This window comes from Camellia sinensis, chromosome 11 (genome assembly GCF_055761805.1).
Source record: "Camellia sinensis isolate YWXY chromosome 11, ASM5576180v1, whole genome shotgun sequence".
Lineage (NCBI taxonomy): Eukaryota > Viridiplantae > Streptophyta > Magnoliopsida > Ericales > Theaceae > Camellia > Camellia sinensis.
Window position 1 is genome coordinate 21,610,389 of NC_138971.1, and position 10,228 is coordinate 21,620,616.

The window sequence follows — 10,228 nt, forward strand, 5'->3', positions numbered from 1 at the left end:
ATAATGTTAGTTCTTGCAAATTAATTTGTGTTCTAAATTTTGTTGTGTAACAGTTAAAATTAAAGTGTGTCATGATGATGGAATTTATGGAAAAAAGTGTTATTATTAAATTTTATAATAATCTAATTTTTTATGATAATGTTTATGTAGAGCCGTTATATCTTGTATATTTTAAAGCTCTTAAATTTTGTAAACTTTTACAGCTCGATAGACATCTAATTGTGAATCTAATTATGAATATTTATACTATGTTTGGTTGGGAGATTTGAGGAGTGATTTGGAAAGGCAAAGGAAAAAATTAGGTGAAATGTGAATAAAATATACCTACTTTCACCTAGTTTCACACACATTTTTCTTTCTTTTTTTTTTTAAATTCCTCTCTAAATCTGCCAACTAAACACATCGTTAAAGTTAGTTTTGAGCATTGTTGTGGGAAATAAGGAAAAACGCTAAAATTCAATTATTAAAATATTAAACCATTCTGTTTAAAAATATTAATAAATAATCATGTCCTAAAACAGAACATATTTTATGTTAAAAGGAAAATAGCTTTTACATTAATATTAGTTTATGTTCTATTACTAGTGTTAACATTTGTTATGTTTTGAATTTTGGTGTCACGGAGTGTTACTATTAGCAACAGATTAAAAAGGGGAAAAAATATTCAATGGTATTTAGTATGATATTTATCTCTTGTCATAACAGTTTACAATGCCTATAACATGTCATTTATTTGTAAATTGCTTGTTTTTTGAACTGTATTTGTAAATTGATTGGTCTCATATGTTTATATTCATTTCCTACATGGAGAGTTACAAAGAGTTTGTATCTATTGCATTAATTGGTCCTGATATATATCATTTGAATATGATGGTTATGGGAGTTTTAAAAGTTTGAAAAATGTGGGATAAATTTAATTATGTTATTTGAGCAAGTTACATAATTATAATTGTTGTCAGAGTCATTGTCTCTTTCCCTATAAATTATTAATTATTATTATTTTTTTTTTTTTTTTTTTTTTTTTTTTTAAAGGATTGGAATGTGGTGAATGAAATTATTTGTATGTTTATAAATTCTTACTTTGAGATTGGTTTATTCTAAGCATTAGTATAATGTTAATCTTGCATCATTATTTAGTATAATTTTATTGATTGATTTCTAAAAGGAAAAAAGAGTTGTTGTTATATAAATTAATAATTTTATTTTAAAACGAGGATTGCAATGTAGGGGGAACAAATTATTTTGAACACTTAGTTTGGACTCGATGTTTGTATTTTTCACTTTGAAATCATTCTCATTAGTTGTGGTAAACTGAATTCATGAGTTACAAATATTTTAGTGTTTTTATATTTCATAAAATTACATGATTTAATATAATGTGTGTGTAACAACCTCGACCTCTGATTAATATTAATCCATGATTTAATACGCCTAATAAGTAATTAAGATGAAATCCTGAGTTAATTACTTGTGCATTGCAATATTTGTGTTTATATTTGTCTAATGTAGGAGTATCTGTTCGTGTTTCTGCTTCGGTTAATGAATTGAAGGCCTTATCGGCATCCGATTACAAAATTGACTTCGGTTATGTGTTATTTGAAATTTTTAGAATTTTATGGTAAGTTTAATTAAAATTCAGTTCGGAACGATTAAATTAGATTAATTTAATGCTCACTTGATTAGCCTTAATTAACTATCATTAGGTAAGCCTATTTAAGGCTTCTTATGTGCTCCCACTCATTCTTTTTTTTCATTCCAACACATTTTGAGCTCACACACACACACACACACACACACAAACGTATAGAGAGAGAGACTAGGGAGAAGTCTTCAAACAAGGAATTTGCTAGAGAATTAAGGAGAATTGAAGAAATTGAGCAAGAACTCACTAGGATTCAAGGAGTTGAGAACCTAAGGTAAGAAATCAAGCCTTTAGTTGTGTAATTAGGGTACTTAACACATGTATTCAAAAGAATTAAGTAAGTTGAGGCAAGAATTAAGCTTAATGAAGTAGAAGAGAAGAGTATACATACATGCATGTGCATTGCGTTGCATTTAGAACATGTTGTCTAAGAATTTGTCCTATGCATGCTCATATTTTGGTTGAAGTTTAAGAATTCACCATGTTTTTTAGTAGAATCTCTCATTTGATCATGTTTTGGAAGCTATGAACTCAAATGAATACATGCATGACATGTTCACAACATATTATTACATTTCAAGTTGAATGTTTCACAATTGACATACTTTTAGGCCTTGATTTCATGAAATGACCTTTAAACCTTCATATTTTACAAGTTTACATATGTTTCCTCAAGTTTTGGGCCCAAAAGGATGTGAATTGTAGCATTAGATTTGAATTTTGAGCTGAGAAGAGCAATCCGGAAATCTCAGATTTTGCTTCTCCCCTCGAGCAACCACTCTGTGACTTGTACTTCTGCTTGAGCGGCCAGAAGTTTGCTTGAGCGTGAAATGCGAGCTCCCAGAAGTTTCATAATTTTGCAGACCGCTCGAGCGACAAGAGTTGCACTCGAGCGAGGACCTAAGTCTCACGCTCGAGCGACCGTCGAGCGTGAAAATCCCACAACCAGTACTTTTTCAAAGTTTGCATGTCGCTCAAGCGAAGGAAGTTGCGCTCAAGTGACCTCTCACATGTTTGCATGTACGCTCAAACGAAGGAAGTTGCGCTCGAGCGGGACCCTTATTTTCAACAAGTTTTGTTAAAGGTTCTAAAGTGCATTTTGGCATCCACATTGCATCCTAGGCACTCCTAAGCCATGATTAAGACTCAATAAGAGGTTAAGACTTAGAAACACACTAAGAATGAAACAAAAGAAGTTAAGTGCCAACTGAGTGTGTGTTTCATTATGTGTTTCTGCTATGTGAATGTAGGTCACGTGCCACAAGTTATCTGAATTGTCTGATCCACAAGTGAAGCCATCTGTGAGTAGTAACTTAATAAAGTTATGTTTAACTTTAATTATTTTTGAATGATATGAATTAAGACCTGTTTTATGCAATGTGATATTCTATACAAGGAATAATTGTCCAAGTTTTTGAAAATTATTCGTGGCATTCTTAGCATAAGGCCCTTGGCCGGGGGTAACAATACCGTGCCTTTCTTTTTACGCAAGGCCCTCGCCTGGGGGTAATAATACCGTGGTCTCATGGCCCTTACCCGGGGGTAACAATACCATGGTTCAAGCAAGTTACAAGTTTTCCCGGTACCGGAGGTTCCTTATGGAACTAACAAGCATGATAACGCTAATGGATATACCGTGTATGATTAAGCATGAATTCTGTTCTTTATATGAAGCTTGAACAAGGACATGAATATAAGTCTGTTTTGATATGAATTTCGATTTCTGAATCTGTGAGGGACATCATTCATTTAAATCATTTACTCTATTATTATTCACTGGGCTTCCGCTCACTATTTATATTATGTATGTAGGTGAGCAGGCGCACGACCAGGCCTAAGTTGCCGCTTGGAGTTTTGGTGTCAACCAACCATCGTGCCTCCTGTGGAGGTTCCCTTTTGAGAGCTCTTCAGGTTTTTGTGCCTTTGGGACTTTTGTACTTTCTAATGTTTATATCTTGTCGGAACATGTTTTGGAAGTTCTGTATATGTAGCTTTGGTGACATAAGACTAATGTAAATATGACATCACTTATATGTATGTTAGTTTGTTTTAAAGATTTCTGTCTCATATACGTTAACACAGCTCTATGGACAATGCATATTTTCTATATTTGCTTTCGCAGCCCCTTATTGTATGTCATTCTGTTAAAAGGCCTCTGGTAATCCAAGGATTACTGGCTGGTTACGAAGCTAAACCTATAGGGGCAGGTTTGGGTCATGATAGTGTGATTGTGTATTCATGGGTTTTAATTCATTATAACATTTAGCCATTTAATATGCCTATTGCTCAAATTAATTGTCTCTACCCTTATTGGTGGAAAATATTTTGGGTTAGAATGTAGTGGTAAAAATTATTTTGTTCAATATCCAAACAATTTCTTTTAATTATGTCTTATTGAATTACATGAAACTTTCATAATGTTAAGAAGTTAATTCTATGTGTGAGAAATGGATTTGAATTATTACACCATTAATCTTGGTTTTATAATTTTTAGTTACAGTTTATTTAAAATAAAAGTGAGCCCACTTTTGCATGCTCATAAAAAGATTTTCATGATGTGTTTGCCAGAATCTTATATATTAGATTGGATGTTCTTGAGTAAAAACAATTCATATAGCATGACTTGATTCTAGCACTGATTTTTTAGGAGACATCATATTAAGGTTGATCTCCTACTCATCCCTAAGATAGTAGTGCTAAATAAGTGACTAGTTAGGAAGGGTTTTACCCTGAATGAATCCAAGGCAGGCAATCTCCTGCAAGGTGCATTCTGTCACTGTAGCTTTAGAGGGTTCTACTAAGTGGGAGTTGTCATGAGGCCGTGACTTGGAGACTTGGGCTAGTCTCTAGTAATCCCATGGGAATTAAGATCTAGTGCATGGCCTTAAGAGCACTAACCTGCAAACTGATGTCCAGCATCAATGCTGTGTGTGACAAATTGAACTCTGGCTCAAAGGGTTTAGTTCAAGATATATTTCACTATGATCCTTCAAAGGAAAATTGTCAACACTAAGTGTGGTTCAAGCCTGGAAGGCTCCCACACTTATTATACAGTATACAGTTGCCCTTATGTGACAACCATCACCTCTGATTAGTGCTAATCTCTGATTAAGCATGATAAGTAATTGATCAGACTGAAATTTTGAACTGATTGCATGAGTATGCTACCTTAATTGCATTTTCTATCTGTTAGCCATTGATTGATCTGTTCACGTTTTAACTTTGAATTGAGAATTGAAAGTCTTATCGACGACCGAATCAGAAATTGATTTGTGTTATATGCTAATTAAGATTTATGTGGTCTTATGGTAGGTTTAATTAAAATTTGATTTGGGACGATTAAATTAGATTAAATAAAGTTAAACTACATTAGTTGCAATATTTACACAATTGCCACTTAGTGGCTTGATTCAAGACCATTCTTTTTCTACTTCACTAATGTTTGATATGCCATCCATTTCATCTTTGAGAGCAAATGTGTGAGAGAGAGAGAATTGGAAGGAAAGAATTGACTCAACAAAGTTTGGCTTGGAACTTAGGAGAAATTGAAGAGAGATTGTGTAATTGAAGCTTCAATACTTGGAATTCAAAACCTAGGTAAGGAATTCATCCTCTCAATTGTGTATTTAAGTTGTTACTTGCATGGCCCATGGTAAATTGGTGATCTAAGTCAAGAATTAAAGTAAAGAGTTGAATTTGAGTGTGAATCCATGCATGCATGTTCATATCCTCGAATTTGAGGTTGTTTTCATAAAAAGCCCACATGTATGTCCATTTTCTAGTTGTAGTTCATGAATTCATCATGATTTTGAGCTCAACATTGCATTTGATCTTGTTTTGAAACACTAGAGTTCATAAGAACTCATACATGTATGATCTTGCAATGTTCTTCGTGCTTACACTTAATTTTTGTGTTCAATTGGCTTACCTTTGGGTTTGATTTTACAAATGATCTTCAAAAACATGTTATACTATGAGTTTCCAAGAGTTTTCCAGAAAATTAGCCCAAGGGGATCGAATTTGAAGCTTTAAAAGTTGAATTTCATGCTTGAGGTTCAATTTGAAAATTCCAGATTTTGGACCCATGCTCGAGCGTAGGACTTCACGCTTAAGCGTACACTCTGAGTCATGCACCTTTGCTCGAGCGTGGAAAGTCACGCTCGTGCGTGAAATGCATATGCCTAGAAGTTCATGTATTTTACAGTCTGCTCGAGCGAGAAAGTTCACGCTCGAGCGAGGACCTGAGTCTCACGCTCGAGCGAGGGTCGAGCGTCCGTCGAGCGTGAATTGCACGCATCCAGTCCTTTTCATGAAGTTTGCAGTCCGCTCGAGTGTAGGAAGTCACGCTCGAGTGGAGCTCCTTTGTTTGCATGTCCGCTCGAGCGTAGAAGCCACGCTCGAGCGTGAACCCCGGTTTCAGCAAATTTTGAAAAGTGTTTTAAAGTGCATCCTTGCATCCTCTTTCCATCCTAGGCATTCCTAGGCCATGTTTAAGGCATCTTAATGAGGATATTGATGTAGAACCACACCGAGTCAAGATAGGGACTAAGTTGTTGATTCCCGAGTGTGTAACTTAGTGTGTGTTCGTTCGTGACTGTGTAGGGTTGGCACCTGAGGACGCCCACTAGCTGCTTATAGCCCAGTGCTCTGTGAGTAACAATGTTGTAAAGATATGTTCAATTATGATTATTTTCTGAATGATCAACTGTTCTGCTTACTGAAACGCTATTGTTTAATGAATGAATGTTGTCCTATTTGTAAACTGTATTCGTAGCGTCCATAGCAATTTACTGTTACCGTATTGTTACTGCTACTGACACAGAGATCTTTGTCGGTTCCCATGTTTGGAACCACTACTGTTACTGTTATGATGGCCATCAACTGACTGTTCGGTCTGTTAAGACCTACTGTACTGTTTTGCTATGGGATGCACCACATATAACTGTTATGGTTTCTAAGTGACTGATATGACTGTTTAATTATTGAAAGGACATTCATTCTTAACCTCTTTATATAACTGTTATTCACTGGGCTTTAGCTCAGTATTTATATATATATATATATGTAGGTGTCCAGGCACCAGACCGAAGCTAAGAGCGTCGGGTTAGCACTTGTTTTGTCAAGCCAACCTTTGTGCCTCGCCTCAAGGTTCCAAGTCCGTTCAAGCTACGGCTGTTTTGGGGTGTTCGGATTCACCCTCCTGTTTCTGTTTTGTAATAGATGTTACAGACTCCTACTGTATAGTTATGGCGTAGGGATTGAATCCCTAACTTGTATGTATGTGTATCTGGTATGTAAATGTGTTTTGGTTACGAATGTGACTTGTTCATAAAAGTCTTTATGCATTCAGACCGTCACAGTTCATTGGACACCTTTTATTTACTGTTTTGGCTTCTGCCAGCCCCTTTACTCTGTATTACTGTCATTACTGTTAGGCAGGCCTTTGGTAATTACGTATTACTGGCCGGTTACGATGCTAAACCCATAGGGGCGGGTCTGGGTCGTGACACCTTATATATGTAAATATATTTATTTTATTTTGAATATAAAGTTTTAAAATTGTGGGGCTGTTATATAAACTTTATGGTATTATTAAAACTTTTATTATTTTTTTTATATCAAAAGTTGGGGAAGTTGGAATTTTAATAAAAATAAAATTAATTATTTCTATTTAATTTATTTGACTGTTATTAATATTAATTTTGGTTTTTAAATATTTCGGTTAAAAAGTTATTATTAAGTTTTATTATTATAATTATGTAATGATTAAATGTAAATTTTAATTCTTATAAGATTTTCACTTACATATATTCTTATGTTTTCTAAAGATTAAGGGTACATAAGAGACCCACAAGGATATATATGAGTATAATATATATTGAGATTTTGTTAAAGAGTATAACTTGATCTATCTTTTATATTTTTGGACAATTATGGTTCGTGACTCGTTCATATCCTCTTAGTAGACGTGAACATCATATGAGGAATGCTGTGAGCGCTTGGGTTGTATCTTAGAGCCGTTACACTTCGGTTGTACCTTCACGTGAGGAGGAACAACGGTTTTAGGGTAGTGACTATACGCCTCTCAATCTCATAGGCCAACTCTTTCTTACTCTATATGAATTTACTTATTTTCATATTTTATTTATCATAAATCTCTTAATCATTTTATTAATCATATTATATTAGTGCATAACATTTTTCTAACAATAAGCCCGGCAAGTTAGGACAATTCTCTCCAGTTCAAATTGAACTGAAGAGAAGCCTTACCTTGAAAGAAATATTCTAGAAAACCATGACACAACTCAATTGTAGCAAAGAATGAAAATTTAAAAATAAAATAAAAAGAAACTAGATCATTCCTACTCTAGTTAACTCAAAACTCAGAAATTAAAAAATGAAAGAAATAAAATCAATACAAGTGATATCTAAAACTGACAGTGGAAATATTAATGTATTGTTTGGTTTTTTTTTTTTTTTTTATCTGAAGAAATTTCCATTGAGGAATAGCCAAATGGCACTTACAGAGTCCAACCACCAAGAGCAAACACTAAATAAAGTAATAATATTACAATAAGAGCAAAGGTACAAAACTATGAAAATTATCCAGACGCACATCAGTGGTTGTGCTCATACTGCGAAGCAAAACCGATCAAATCGACATTAGAGCATGTCTGAAAAAAATCATAGATAACAACAACAGAGTGTATAGGCTACAATTAAGCACCAAAGAACTCCAAAAAACAAATAAAACCAAAAAAAAAAAAACAAAGCAAAACAAGAGCAAGCTTGGCCTCATACCCAAACAAGAGCATGTTTGAAATATTGCTTGGTTTCTATAATCACATTATTGCTAAGAAATTGTTTGATAATTTTATGTGTATCAATGTGTTAGTTTATATCATAAATCAAATATAACAACATGATTAGAAAAATACTCACAAAAACCGTGAATAGTAAAAATTAATATTATGGAAATTCAAAATCTAACAGATGGTGATCGAGTTTTGTGTTTGATACAATATGCTTAAGACAAAATTTCCCTCTCATTGCAATCCTCACGAGTTTGAATAGACATCTATCACCTATGATACAACAATCAAGAATCTCGCAGAAGCAACATTTCAATTTGCGAGTTTGGCAAACCAATGTAGTGCGGTATTCTCTTTGAGAGAAGAACTTAGTGCAAAAAAGAGAAGCCGAGATGATTTTGATGCCAAATGAATGAAATGGAAGGTTGTATTTATAGACGAATCCATGGTTCTTCGAATGGCCATTGTGACTGTTTAAATGCAAGAGACTTCTTCCATGGAAAAGCTACAATAGAATAGTAACAGACATTATTTTTCTCAAAACGTGTTCAAATCTGGATTGCATCCAATTTGGTTTTGACCCAAGTAAACAAAACAATAGCAAATTTATTTTTACTTTAAATAAATCTTGTCTTGCAATCATGTTCAAATGATGTTTTTTAGAATCAATTTCACATTCACCTATTAATTATTTTGTGCAAGCTAATACAATTAATTAAGGAACAATCATTGTCAAACGCAAGAGTATCAATTCAATGTAGTGAGTAGCAACCCACGAGAAGTATATGGTTTAGAAGCTCTTGTCTAACTTTTCTGCAACTAAAATGACCTTCCCCACTACTATGTGCAGGCCTGCTTTTGCGCTCCTATTTTATATATAAGCCCGCTCCTAGGGCCCCCTCTCTGATAAGGTTAGAAAGATCCATTTTATAACCGCTATGTTCCCATTCCATATTTTCAAAGATAGATTCCATTCTCATAATCCCACTATTTCCCATCGTCCGTCAATTAACCCAATACTGAATTTCAAAGAAATGATCAGTTGGCATATGCATGTTGTGTACTAGCACTCTATTCCACGGATCGGTGAAGAGTTTACTAAGCCAAGCAAAGAGCAGAAAACCATATTGCAGAAGGAGCTGCAACATTTTGGGGCACTATCACCAAAGATGATTCCTCATCATTTTCTACCCAGTATACTGTATGCTTGAGTCTCAATTATGATTCCTCTTCATTTTCTACCCATACAATGGAAAGTATACTATATGCCTGAGTCTCAATTAGTTTTACCCAATGATTGTACATCATTTGACATAGAAACAACCATCATGTGGAGTATGAGATCGAACAAAATTTATCCAAGTATCTAACTGAAGAGATGGTGACTTGTAATTCCCATTATGTTCACACATTTTAATTGATATAGAATAATTAGGCCTACCATTTTAGGTGACGTCATTACATATTTTGAGTATGAAATCCACATATTTGGGCCACTCATATTTTATGTATTGTTCACACACTAAAACAATAAGTGAACAAAGTTATTTTCGTAACTTGGGGAGGGTTACAACTAGTAAGTGACATGGTTCGCAAAATCACCTAGTTTGTATGATGGGCCACCAAGACATTGGCTGTGGAATGTGATGATATGCGAGGCATGTAAACACAAAGCAAATTCTACCGAATGGTTTCCACCATTCCAACAGATTCACCAGAATCCCTCTAGGACCTGGTGTCATAGGACTCCTCTCATGAGCCTCCAAATGCTCCA